Raw genomic sequence first — 14,577 nt, 5'->3', positions numbered from 1 at the left:
ATGAAAACCATGACACGAGAAATATGTGACAAATGCACAAGCTTCAGTAACCGACTCGATCAACTGGAAGAAAGAGTATCAGTGATTGAGGATCAAATGAATGAAATGAAGCGAGAAGAGAAATCTAAAGAAAAAAGAAGAAAGAGAAATGAACAAAGCCTGCAAGAAGTATGGGATTATGTAAAAAGACCAAATCTACATCTGATTGGGGTGCCTGAAAGTGAGGGGGAAAATGGAACCAAGTTGGAAAACACTCTTCAGGATATCATCCAGGAGAACTTCCCCAACCTAGTAGGGCAGGCCAACATTCAAATTCAGGAAATACAGAGAACGCCACAAAGATACTCCTCGAGAAGAGCAACTCCAAGACACATAATTGCCAGATTCACCAAAGTTGAAATGAAGGAAAAAATCTTAAGGGCAGCCAGAGAGAAAGGTCGGGTTACCCACAAAGGGAAGCCCATTAGACTAACAGCAGATCTCTCGGCAGAAACTCTACAAGCCAGAAGAGAGTGGGGGCCAATATTCAACATTCTTAAAGAAAAGAATTTTCAACCCAGAATTTCATATGCAGCCAAACTAAGTTTCATAAGTGAAGGAGAAATAAAATCCTTTACAGATAAGCAAATGCTTAGAGATTTTGTCACCACCAGGCCTGCCTTACAAGAGACCCTGAAGGAAGCACTAAACATGGAAAGGAACAACCGGTACCAGCCATTGCAAAAACATGCCAAAATGTAAAGACCATCGAGGCTAGGAAGAAACTGCATCAACTAACGAGCAAAATAACCAGTTAATATCATAATGGCAGGATCAAGTTCACACATAACAATATTAACCTTAAATGTAAATGGACTAAATGCTCCAATGAAAAGACACAGACTGGCAAACTGGATAGAGTCAAGACCCATCAGTTTGCTGTATTCAGGAGACCCATCTCACATGCAGAGACACACATAGGCTCAAAATAAAGGGATGGAGGAAGATCTACCAAGCAAATGGAGAACAAAAGAAAGCAGGGGTTGCAATACTAGTCTCTGATAAAACAGACTTTAAACCATCAAAGATCAAAAGAGACAAAGAAGGCCATTACATAATGGTAAAGGGATCAATTCAACAGGAAGAGCTAACTATCCTAAATATATATGCACCCAATACAGGAGCACCCAGATTCATAAAGCAAGTCCTTAGAGACTTACAAAGAGACTTAGACTCCCATAATAATAATAATAATGGGAGACATTAATAATAATATGGGATTAATATTATTAATTAATATTATTAAATATTATTAATTAATATTATTAATTAATAATAATGGCAATAATATTAATTAATATTATTAATATATTATATATTATTATATATAATATATAATAATATATTATATAATAATATATTAATATATTAATATTAATATATAATATTATTATATATTAATATAATATATTAATATATTATATTAATATTATTAAAATATTATAATATAATAATATTAATATTAAACAATAATAATGGGAATAATAATGGGAGACATTAATAATAATAATAATGGGAGACTTCAACACCCCACTGTCAACATTAGACAGATCAACGAGACAGAAAGTTAACAAGGATATCCAGAAATTGAACTCATCTCTGCAGCAAGCAGACCTAATAGACATTTACAGAACTCTCCACCCCAAATCAACAGAATATACATTCTACTCAGCATACATCACACTTATTCCAAAATTGACTACATAATTGGAAGTAAAGCACTCCTCAGCAAATGTACAAGAACAGAAATTATAACAAACTGTCTCTCAGACCACAGTGCAATCAAACTAGAACTCAGAACTAAGAAACTCAATCAAAACTGCTCAACTACATGGAAACTGAATAACCTGCTCCTGAATGACTACTGGGTACATAACGAAATGAAGGCAGAAATAAAGATGTTCTTTGAAACCAGAAATAAAGATGTTCTTTGAAACATAACGAAATGAAGGCAGAAAAAAAGATGTTCTTTGAGAACAAAGATACAACATACCAGAATCTCTGGGACACATTTAAAGCAGTGTGTAGAGGCAAATTTATAGCACTAAATGCCCACAAGAGAAAGCTGGAAAGATCTAAAATTGACACTCTAACATCACAATTAAAAGAACTAGAGAAGCAAGAGCAAACACATTCAAAAGCTAGCAGAAGGCAAGAAATAACTAAGATCAGAGCAGAACTGAAGGAGATAGACACACAAAAAAACCATCCAAAAAAATCAATGAATCCAGGAGTTGGTTTTTTTGAAAAGATCAACAAAATTGATAGACCGCTAGCAAGACTAATAAAGAAGAAAAGAGAGAAGAATCAAATAGACGCAATAAAAAATGATAAAGGGGATATCACTACCGACCCCACAGAAATACAAACTACCATCAGAGAATACTATAAACACCTCTACGCAAATAAACTAGAAAATCTAGAAGAAATGGATAATTTCCTGGACACTTACACTCCCCCAAGACTAAACTAGGAAGAAGCTGAATTCCTGAATAGACCAATAGCAGGCTCTGAAATTGAGGCAATAATTAATAGCCTACCAACCAAAAAAAGTCCAGGACCAGATGGATTCACAGCTGAATTCTACCAGAGGTACAAGGAGGAGCTGGTACCATTCCTTCTGAAACTATTCCAATCAATAGAAAAAGAGGGAATCCTCCCTAGCTCATTTTATGAGGCCAACATCATCCTGATACCAAAGCCTGGCAGAGACACAACAAAAGAAGAGAATTTTAGACCAATATCCCTGATGAACATTGATGCAAAAATCCTCAATAAAATACTGGCAAACCGGATCCAGCAGCACATCAAAAAGCTTATCCACGATGATCAAGTGGGCTTCACCCCTGGGATGCAAGGCTGGTTCAACATATGCAAATTAATAAACGTAATCCAGCATATAAACAGAACCAAAGACAAAAACCACATGATTATCTCAATAGATGCAGAAAAGGCCTTTGACAAAATTCCACAGCCCTTCATGCTAAAAACGCTCAATAAATTCGGTATTGATGGAACGTACCTCAAAATAATAAGAGCTATTTATGACAAACCCACAGCCAATATCATACTGAATGGGCAAAAACTGGAAAAATTCCTTTTGAAAACTGGCACAAGACAGGGATGCCCTGTCTCACCACTCCTATTCAACATAGTGTTGGAAGTTCTGGCTAGGGCAATCAGGCAAGAGAAAGAAATAAAGGGTATTCAGTTAGGAAAAGAAGAAGTCAAATTGTCCCTGTTTGCAGATGACATGATTGTATATTTAGAAAACCCCATTGTCTCAGCCCAAAATCTCCTTAAACTGATAAGAAACTTCAGCAAAGTCTCAGGATACAAAATCAATGTGCAAAAATCACAAGCATTCTTATATACCAATAACAGACAAACAGAGAGCCAAATCATGAATGAACTTCCATTCACAATTACTTCAAAGAGAATAAAATACCTAGGAATCCAACTTACAAGGGATGTGAAGGACCTCTTCAAGGAAAACTACAAACCACTGCTCAGTGAAATAAAAGAGGACACAAACAAATGGAAGAACATACCATGCTCATGGATAGGAAGAATCAATATCATGAAAATGGCCATACTGCCCAAGGTAATTTATAGATTCAATGCCATCCCCATCAAGCTACCAATGAGTTTTCTCACAGAATTGGAAAAAACTGCTTTAAAGTTCATATGGAACCAAAAAAGAGCCCACATTGCCAAGACAATCCTAAGTCAAAAGAACAAAGCTGGAGGCATCACGCTACCTGACTTCAAACTATACTACAAGGCTACAACAGTTCATGGTACTGGTACCAAAACAGAGATATAGACCAATGGAACAGAACAGAGTCCTCAGAAATAATACCACACATCTACAGCCATTTGATCTTTGACAAATCTGACAAAAACAAGAAATGGGGAAAGGATTCCCTATTTAATAAATGATGCTGGGAAAATTGGCTAGCCATAAGTAGAAAGCTGAAACTGGATCCTTTCCTTACTCCTTATACAAAAATTAATTCAAGATGGATTAAAGACTTAAATGTAAGCCCTAATACCATAAAAACCCTAGAAGAAAACCTAGGTAATACCATTCAGGACATAGGCATGGGCAAGGACTTCATGTCTAAAACACCAAAAGCAACAGCAACAAAAGCCAAAATTGACAAATGGGATCTAATTAAACTAAAGAGCTTCTGCACAGCAAAAGAAACTACCATCAGAGTGAACAGGCAACCTACAGAATGGGAGAAAATTTTTGCAATCTACTCATCTGACAAAGGGCTAATATCCAGAACCTACAAAGAACTCAAACAAATTTACAAGAAAAAAACAAACAACCCCATCAAAAAGTGGGCAAAGGATATGAACAGACATTTCTCAAAAGAAGACATTCATACAGTCAACAGACACATGAAAAAATGCTCATCATCACTGGCCATCAGAGAAATGCAAATCAAAACCACAATGAGATACCATCTCACACCAGTTAGAATGGCAATCATTAAAAAGTCAGGAAACAACAGGTGCTGGAGAGGATGTGGAGAAATAGGAACAATTTACACTGTTGGTGGGACTGTAAACTAGTTCAACCATTATGGAAAACAGTATGGCAATTCCTCAAGGATCTAGAACTAGAAGTACGATATGACCCAGCCATCCCATTACTGGGTATATACCCTACGGATTATAAATCATGCTGCTATAAAGACACATGCACACATATGTTTATTGCGGCACTATTCACAATAGCAAAGACTTGGAATCAACCCAAATGTCCATCAGTGACAGATTGGATTAAGAAAATGTGGCACATATACACCATGGAATACTATGCAGCCATAAAAAAGGATGAGTCTGTGTCCTTTGTAGGGACATGGATGCAGCTGGAAACCATCATTCTCCGCAAACTATGGCAAGAATGGAAAACCAAACACCGCATGTTCTCACTCATAGGTGGGAACTGAACAATGAGATCACTTGGACTCAGAAGGGGGAACATCACACACCGGGGCCTATCATGGGGAAGGGGGAGGGGGGAGGGATTGCATTGGGAGTTATACCTGATGTAAATGACGAGTTGATGGGTGCTGACGAGTTGATGAGTGCAGCACACCAACATGGCACAAGTATACATATGTAACAAACCTGCACGTTATGCACATATACCCTAGAACTTAAAGTATAATAATAATAATAATTAAAAAAAAAAGGAAAGATTTAGGATTTAAAATAGCAAGAAAAAAATGGAAGTAGGCCTAATATCCAGTAAGAAGAATAAATCATTTTGCATTAACATTTTAAATAGTTGTATATAAGCAAAAATTAGTTGGGAGTGGTGGCACAAGCCTGTAATCCCAGCTACTCGAGAGGCTGAGGCACGAGAATCACTTGAACCCAGGAGGTGGAGGTTGCAGTGAGCCGAGATTGTGCCACTGCACTCCAGCCTGGACCACAGAGTGCGACTCGGTCTCAAAAAAAAAAAACAAAAACAAAAACAAAAACAAAAAAAACCTGTATATAAGATAGCATAATATATTGCTATTAAAAATGTTTTTAGGCCAGGTGTGGTGGCTCATGCCTGTAATCCCAGCACTTTGGGAGGCCAAGGTGGGTGGATCACTTGAGGTCAGGAGTTTGAGACCAGCCTGGCCAACATGGTGAAACCCCGTCTCTACTAAAAATACAAAAATTAGCCAGGCGTAGTGGCAGATGCCTGGGAAATACACATGGTCCACACAGTTTAAATGGAAATATATTGAAAGACCACAGTGATTCTCTCCGGATATTGAGATTATATGTAAAGATTGACGTTTGGTTCTGACCATGTCTCATGATCTCCACTGTGTCCTCCTCAGAACAAGCCACCACCTTCTTTACTCAAAGATTGCTTTTCCCCTTTTTACCACGTTTCTAAATTTTTGTCAATTTTCATGTGAATATGCGTTTGTTTTACAGTCAGAAAAATTGTTTCTAAATAAAGATAGAAAATTGATTTAAAATAAGGATCTGCCCAATATGATGGAGAACGGTGGCCTGAAGAAGCCGATTTCGAGCAGAGGACTAACTACTTTGGAAGCAGGGGGCAGAACTTGCTCTCTGATTGGGTGTGAGAGAGACGCAAGAGTCAAAGTTCAATTCAGCCTCACCTCTTCAGCCCTCCTCAGTGCAGCAGCCGGAGCGGTCCTGTTAAAACAAGTCAGATCACATCCTCCTCTGCTCACTGCCCCCCAGTGGCTCCCATCTTGCTTAGCATAAACACCAGTATCCTTAGAGTCACTTCATAGCATCAACTTTCCCACCCTTCCTAGGGTTCTCTCTCAATTCAGGGCCTCTTCCCCTCTCCCTCTCACCCTCCCTCCCTCTGCTCTCACTTCCTGGAACAGGCCTAGGAGTTCTTGCCTCGGGAACTTTGTAGCTGCCAGCCGCCTGCCTATTTTGCCCTCTCAACTCCTTCAAGTCTTGACTCCAATGTACCCTTTTCAGTGAGGCCTTTTCTGGCCACCCTCTCCAAATAATCCCTCTAGAACTCTTTCTTTTCCCTGCTTTTTTTTTTCTCTTTGCACACTTCACAACTTAATACAACGATCTCCTTTACTTATTTAACTTGATTTTTTGTCTCCCTCGCTGGAATATAAGTAGCAGGAAAGCAGAGATTTTGTTCAGTGAGGTCTTCTCAGCTCCCGGCACAGAATTAACCTCAGTCAGATGTTTGCTGACTGACTGAATGACCATAATCTAAGAACCCAAACATTCTATTTACCACAAAAAGACCATCAGATTTACTCATCGCTTAGTGAAAGGCATGTATTTGATGGCTAGACTTCTTTCAATAGTAAACTCTGTTGGTACATTTTCACATTATTTCTTGGTTACTTTGTTTTCGGGGACAGCATAATTTAGAGACTAGAAATTGCGGGGAGGTGGTGGTAACCCGGGTCCGGTCTCCGGCCGACAGGAGGATGGGGGCCACTAGGGCCGTCAGATCTCGCGGTGAAGGTGCCGCGCTTGGCTAGATGGTTCCAGCGCGGTTCCCACCTCCTGGGGCGCTGGGGGGCGGCGCTACTCACCGGGCGCTCGCTGCTCCCGTGGTGGTTTATGGCCTGTGTGGCCTGGACGTTGTCCATGACATTATCATTGTCCAAGACATTCTCCTAGCCGCCGTGGCAGTTCCGGTTCTGTTGGCAAAGGCGCGGGTCCAAGGGGCGCAGACCGTTTTCCCCTGGGGGCTTCTGGGGATCCAGCGCCCACAGGAGAGGCGGCTGCAGGCTGACTCCACGCGCCACTCGGGCGAGCTGTGCTCGTGTCTCCCTGGGCCCGTGTCTCCCTGGGCCCTCCCTGCTTCTGGTGCAGGCCGCGAAAAACGCGTCCCAGGCCGGGAAAAACGCGACCCCCATCGGATTGGCTGGGACCTCCAGGATCCCAGCTAGTGGGAGCCGCTGCGCTGGAGGGAACGTTCTGGAACGCGGGGTGGGGTCGGTGGACGCTTCCCTCTCTGCCTCTGGGCTCCAGCCTGATGTCTCCTCCCTGCCTAATTAATTTTCGAATGGAAATAACCTGAGGAGTAAAGCAGCTGAAGCGGGCGTCTTATTCCACGCCCACCCTCGCCTACTGTAGATCAACCGAGAGAACACAGCTTTCTCTTATTACTAAAGGGAACTGAGGATGGAGGGGGAAGGGGACTGGGAAAGGGGAGGGAATCTAGACCATTCCAGGCCCCAGCCTCCTTTCCCGGCAGGGCCGACGTCCTGGCCGACATTCAATAAGGGGTTTATTGAAATCGTTGCTGCATTCCCCCGCGGCCCACCAGGTGGCTGTAGCGGGTCACACATTGGGCTGGAGAAGGCCAGGAGAGCCAGGGCCAGAGAAACGCCTCGTCCACCTCCAAGCAGGGCGAGTCCCAGTAGCCTGTGGGGACGCCAGACTAGGACGTGGGCCACCGAGGCTTCTAGAATCATCGTGGCTAACAGCCATGGAACGATCGACACGCGCCTTGCATCCGCAGCTCCCAGCACCGTGGCTGGCACCAAGCAGTGCTCCCAAGCTCCTTTCTTGGAAGGAAGGCTGAAGGGTGAGAATGCAAGCGAGCAATGAACAGCAGTTTCCAGCTGCCATCACCCAGAGCTCTTCTTTAGTCAAGAGTGAAATAAAATAGAATAAAATGGAACTGAAAATGGACTTGCTCCCTTGGGCCCCACGTCTACCTTTCCTGTCAAACTGTGGGTTGGCTGTGCTCCCCACGGCCAAATCATCCCTCTCCCTGCCCCCTGCTCCCCGGTGCAAGCCAGCAGACCAGCAACAACATGTGTGAGCTGCGCCAGCCCCTGGCGCTGCGGGGACCCACAGTGCATTTTGGCTGATGCTTCCTATATGCCCTCCACATCTCACCTAAACCTCTCCTACAGCCCTCATTTGGAATCATACAGGGAGGGAAGTCTGGAAAACAAAGTTCTAGCCTAGTTAAGTTGACTTGATGGAATGCCACCATGCTTGCTTGATGCTTCTGTGCTAGGTGGGGATCTCCTCGCCCTGTTGTTCCAGGTTTCGTTGCCTCTGCATGGAAAGCTGTTTTTCAACCTTGGGACCTGGAAAGCTCCTGTAGCATATTCAAAACCCTGCACGGATCTCACTTGCTCTGAGAAGAACTCCCGGACCCTTCCCCTCCAGGACTAGTTCTGTACCTTGTACGCAATGACTGTGTCTACTGCACATGCTAAATGCTCAAGGACAGAGTCACTAATGGTTAGAACAACTGAGCCAAGCTGTGCCCATTGCATAGGTGAAGAACTGGAGGCACAGAGTGGTTGAGTAGCTTGCCAAGATCACACAGTGACAATCGGTAGGAAAGCTATCATTTGAACCCCGGTCTGTAACTCCTCTTCTAATTATAACCCACAGTGACTAGAAAGTCAAGGAAGATTTGGCTCCTGCCCATAAGAAACTGCAATTAGCAGAGGGGAAAGAGGTGGTTAAGGTAGTAAGCAGCTGGTCAGTTGTGCTATGTCTGAGATTGACAATAGGAGCAGAATGTGGAGTGGGCCCTGGAGAAGGGCGTCCAGGGTAGGAATGAGGTTGTGTTTCCTGCTTCCCACCTCCCACTTCCTGCAGTGGTAGCCTCAGCCTTCTAGGAGTGGCTTCTACCCAGCTGGAGGAAGGGACTAGAAGGCAGCAGTTATCTGTGCTGCTTGCCGCGCCACTGTCACAAAGACTCTGGAGCTGGCCTGAGAACTGGGGTCACAGCAGTGCGTTCAGCCTGCCTCCAGGGCCTCCTGCCTCTGGCGGGTAGGAAAATGAGGTCTGCATTTTTGTCTGTCAGCAGCTGGGATCATACAAAAGAGCATTAGCCTGGGAGCCAGGGAGTGAGGTTCTAGCTGTCCGCTCACTGTGTAGTCTCCAGCAAGTCCTACGCCTGTTGGGGTCTTTAGTTTCCTTATCTGGAAAACAAGGGGCCTGGGATGGGTGGCCAAGGCTCCTCTTTCACTCAATCGCTTGGGAATCTTGGCAGTTATCTGGATTTGGCACTTCTCATGTAATTCCACCAGAGGGCGCCAAATCATAGCTCTTACCAACTTGGTTCCTGAAGCGGGTGTCTAGTGGGGAGGGCTCAGAGGAGGTGGAGTGTGAGTTGACTGTGATGAAGTGTGTGGAAGCAATTAGCAATTAAGTGTATGTGAGAGAGAGAGTGTGTGTGTGTGTGTGTGTGTGTGTATGTAGAGCACCAAAGCTCCTATAACCACCTATATCTCCCACCACACCCTCTGCCTGCTGGCTGCATCTTGAATTCTCCTTTCTTAGCTCCTACGGCCGCCTCTATGCCCTGCCCGAAAGGCCTGGCCTCAGGGCCTTTGTCCTTGCTGTCCCTTTAGCTTGGAACATGCATCCCTAAGGCATCCACAGGGCCCTCCCTCACTTCTTCTTCATGAGGCCTTCCTAACCAACCTACATAAAATAGCCACCCCGAAACTCATTCCATGCTTTAGTTAAAAACGTTTTTAAAAAACTGTGGTAAAATATACCACAACATAAAAAGTACTATTTTAACCATTAATTTTTTAAACAAAAATATAGTTGAATGCATATAACATAAATTTTCCCATCTTAGCTATTTTTAAGTGCATAATTCCGTAGTGTAAAGGACATTCACATTGCTGTGTAATCAATCTGCAGGGCTCTTTTTTTCCTGGCAAAACTGGAGTTCTGCACCTACTTAACAATAACTCCTCATTTCCTCCTCCCCTTGGCCCCTGGCAACCACTCCTCTACTTTCTGTCTGTAAGAATTTGACTACATTAGGTATCTCACGTAAGTGGAATCATACAATATTTATCTTCTTGTGACTGGCTTATTTCACTTAACATAAGTCCTTCCAGTAGTGATAAACCCTTATGCTAGCATGTGCCTGAATTTCCTTCCTTTTTAAGGCTGAATGAATAATACCCCACTGTGTGCCTGTACTATGTTGTGCTGGCCACTCATCGAGGGACACTTGGGCTGCTTCTGTCTTTGGCTGTTGTGAATAATGCTACCATAAATAGGGGTGTACAAATACCTGTTGGAGCTCCTGATTTCAATTATTATTATTATTATTATTATTATTATTTCTTTTTGAGACAAGGTCTCAGTCTGTTGCCCAGCCTGGATTACAGTGACACAATCTTGACTCACTGCAGCCTCAACCTCCCAAGGCCTAAGCAATCCTCCCAATTCAGCTTCCTGAGTAGCTGGGACTCCAGACTTGCACCACCACGTCCAGCTAATTTTATTTTATTTTTTTGTAGAGACAGCGTTTCGCTATGTTGCCTAGACTGGTCTGGAACGCCTGAGCTCAAATGATCCTCTTGTCTTGGCCTCCCAAAGTGCTGAGATCACAGGCATGAGCCATCACACCTGGCCCCTGCTTTCAATTCTTTTTCCATTTTATTTTATTTTAGATAGGGTCTCGCTCTGTTGCCCAGGCTGGAGTGCAGTGTCCATGCTTTATTTTGTCTGCAGAGCACTAATTACCATCCAACTGCCCTCCTCCTGCCTGCAACTAGAGATGCAAATGATTTCTATTTGGTAGAAAGATAACCCTAAAGGTTATAATTGTATTCCTTAAGGACATTAGCCAGTTTTATTTTATTTTTATTTTATTTTTGAGACGGAGTCTCACTCTGTCACCCAGGCTGTAGTGCAGTGGTGCAATCTTGGCTCACTGCAACTTCCACCTCCCGGGTTCAAGCGATTCTCATGCCTCAGCCTCCCAAGTAGCTGGGATTACAGATGCCCACCACTATGCCCGACTAATTTTTGTGTTTTTAGTAGAGGTGGGGTTTCACCACATTGGCCAGGCTGGTTTCAATCTCGTGACCTCAGATGACCCACCCGCCTCGGCCTCCCAAAGTTCTGGGATTACAGGTGTGAGCCACCATGCCCAGTCGCAACCAGTTTTACTTCTAACCTAGTAATTTTATTCTAAGATTCTTTTAAAATGTCTATAAATACTTACGTCCTCCAAATGCTTTTTGGACCAGCTTTGCCATCTTACTTGTTTCATCATTAATGATTAATAAATCTCTGATATGTATTCATTCCGTCTTTGTTATGGGAGTTGTGTTTTTTAACTTTTAAAAAAGTATGCATTAGCATCCAGAAGTTTTTCCCAGGGACTAAAATCTGCATTTAGATAAAATTCAGTACATCAGTAGTTTAGAACTTCGGGTGTTTGGGGGCGACCTGCACTAAGCCATGTAAGTGCGTGCGGAGCCTCTTGAGTTGTGGCTCCTGTTGGTATACCCAGGGGATCTGGAAATTCCAGGAAGCTTATGAGGACCTGGATCTGCTGGGCCCCAGGAATGGCCAGTACTTCCTCAGCAACCACTATGTGCCATGCACATTCTGAAAGCTTCCTATGTGTTAGCTTATCCTCACACAGTCTCCCTGTGATAGATACTAGTTTGCAGATGAGGAAACAAGCTCAGAGTGTTTAAGGAACTCTGAGGATCAGAGTTTACGCAAAAATTATAGAAGAAAACCTAAATAAAGTGGTTCTATGTGCATCAAGATGACTGAGTGGGTGTTTTTCTCTAGTTCTGCAATTTCATCTAAGATCAAAGCCGAGAGGGGGAAGCTAAGATATAGTCTATGGTAGGAGCAACCTTGCCCGTGGGGGACCCCACCCACACAGGCAGACACCATCCATCAGGGGACTGTGGTCTCCCGTGGGACAGACGCGCTTCCAGGGAGCTTGCTGAGAGGTGCCAGTTCAAAGACTAGACCCTTCCACCAGCTGCCTTCCCCCTTTCATCCTGGTGAAGTGAGAGGGGTGTTATCATTGGCAGGGGATGGGTGCAGAATTCAGGAAAGGAGCTACTTACTTGCCTCTCCACTCTGGGAGGCAAGGGAAGATTGACCTCAAGTCAAGGGAGGTGAACCCCAAGAGCATCACTGTGAAGGCTGGGGGCCCATGCCCTCCACTTGCCTCCCCACACACTGAACTGGGCACTGGTGACCATCTTATCTACGTGTGGCTGAGGGACTGGACCAGCAGAAGGTGCGGCGCTGTGGGTGGTGAAAGAGATAATAGAAAGCAGTGGCTCCAGGACGGGCAGGGGAGAGACAACCAGGGGTGCGCCTCCCTTCCTCTGAGGGTGAGAAGGATGGTTGCTGGATGCTGCAGGAGCTTGCCGGCTGGGGAGATGGCAGCTGCAGGTGGCTGGGGACACAACCTGGGTGGAAGAGGTGTGCACTTTAGAGGCGTGCACAGATTGGTACCAGTGTGTGGCCTGTTACAAACTGTGCCACACAGCAGGAGGCGAGTAACAAGTGAGCGAAGTTTCATCTGTATTTACAGCCACTTGCCATTGCTGGCTCACAATACCGCCTGAGCTCCGCCTCCTGTCAGATCAGCAACAGCAGTAGATTCTCATAGGAGTGTGAACCCTATCGTGAACTGCACGTGGGAGGGATCTCGGCTGCATGCTTCTTATGAGAATCTAATGCCTGATGATCTGTCACTGTCTCCCATCAACCCTAGATGGGACCATCGAGTTGCAGGAAAACAAGTTCAGGGCTCCCACTGAATTATACAGTTCACTACAGAACACTATATATTACAATATAACCATCATAAAGTGCACAATAAATATAATGTGCTTGAATCATCCCCAAACCATCACCTCCCTGGCACCCACGAAACTGGTCTTCCACGAAACTGGTCCCTGGTGCCAAAAAGGGTGGGGACTGCTGCTTTAGAGGACTGTGGCTAAGGGGTCAGCTGGAAGATGGGGCCCAGGGCTCAGAGACCCCAAATGCCCGGTTGCTGCCATTTGTCTTCATTGATCTCCTGGTCAGTGAACTAGATCAGCAGAATGAAACAGCAAGGCGAGGCCTGTGACCTTCCCAAGGGCAACTCCTAATGTAGGGGAACCTCTGTGCACCTCTTGCTCATGCCCCTTTCCATAAAGGGACCCAAAGAAGGAGACAGGGAGGGAGGGAGCTGAGTGCAAGCCGTGCTCTCCCAGGGTAGTGCTCAATTCCAGTGTGGGGATGGGGAAATGGGGCAGCCTGATTTGAATGAGAGATTGTGGTTTGCAAATCAATGGAAGAAAATCTGGAAGAAAAACATTTCAAGAATCAAAAGAGACTAAAAAGTCTAACACCGAGTTCACCGGTGTGCAATGACAAGCCCGTCCCAAGTGGGCACAGGTGGGAGTCGTCAGAAAGCTGAGCATAAGTGCTTGAACCCTCTGTGCCCGTTTTTTTCCTGTATAAGATGGAGACAACGATAATACAGGAAAAGCTTCTACCTCTTAGAGGTGTTGTGGGGAGTTATCAAGTTCATCTCTGTGGGACGCTTGGCAAGTGGAAGGTGCTATAAGGACTAGCTGTCATTCTCCAAATTGTGACTTCCCCAGACACCAGTTCAAGGTGCTTTCTTCCCACTTGATCCAATAGCAGCCTTGCCGGTGGTGGGACACTCTGCTTGCTGTGAGGATGGAGAAGGGGTTCCTCGGGGCCAGGCCACAGGACCCTCGGGACAAGGCCCTGCCTCCATGTTCAGGGCTTTCAGCAGCTACGGACCTGATGGGGCTGCAACAGGCTTTGCAGGGAAGACGGGGGAGGGGCATATGCAAAGAAAAAGCTGATGAGCAGTCTGCTTTGGAACAGGGCTGGACACTCTGTGTTGGGGAGTCCAGGGACCCTAGCGTGCCCCTGGCAGCAGGGAGGGCATGCCTGGCAACCTTCAAAACGTGAATTTCCAAAGAGCACCAGGAGGAAATCTTCCAGAACCTTCTCACACGTGGGCCTCTCAGGGCACTGTTTTCCACTGTCCACTTAGGTCTTAGTCCCTTACAAAAAGGCACCTCCCTCCCTTATGGGAGATGACTGAGGTGGGGAAGAATTAATTCCTGTTTTCCTACCCTCATGGAGGATGTCAAGTATGAAATCCAGAGAATTTCTCTTTCTCCAGTTCAGTGCGTTCGAAGGAGACCCACAGGATTGGAGGATCAGCTGGGACAGGAGAACACAGCCTTTCTTGTCTAAAACCAAGTCAGTTCC

The sequence above is a fragment of the Chlorocebus sabaeus genome, chromosome 12 (assembly GCF_047675955.1).
Source record: "Chlorocebus sabaeus isolate Y175 chromosome 12, mChlSab1.0.hap1, whole genome shotgun sequence".
Classification (NCBI taxonomy): Eukaryota; Metazoa; Chordata; class Mammalia; order Primates; family Cercopithecidae; genus Chlorocebus; species Chlorocebus sabaeus.
This window is presented reverse-complemented; position numbering follows the sequence as displayed.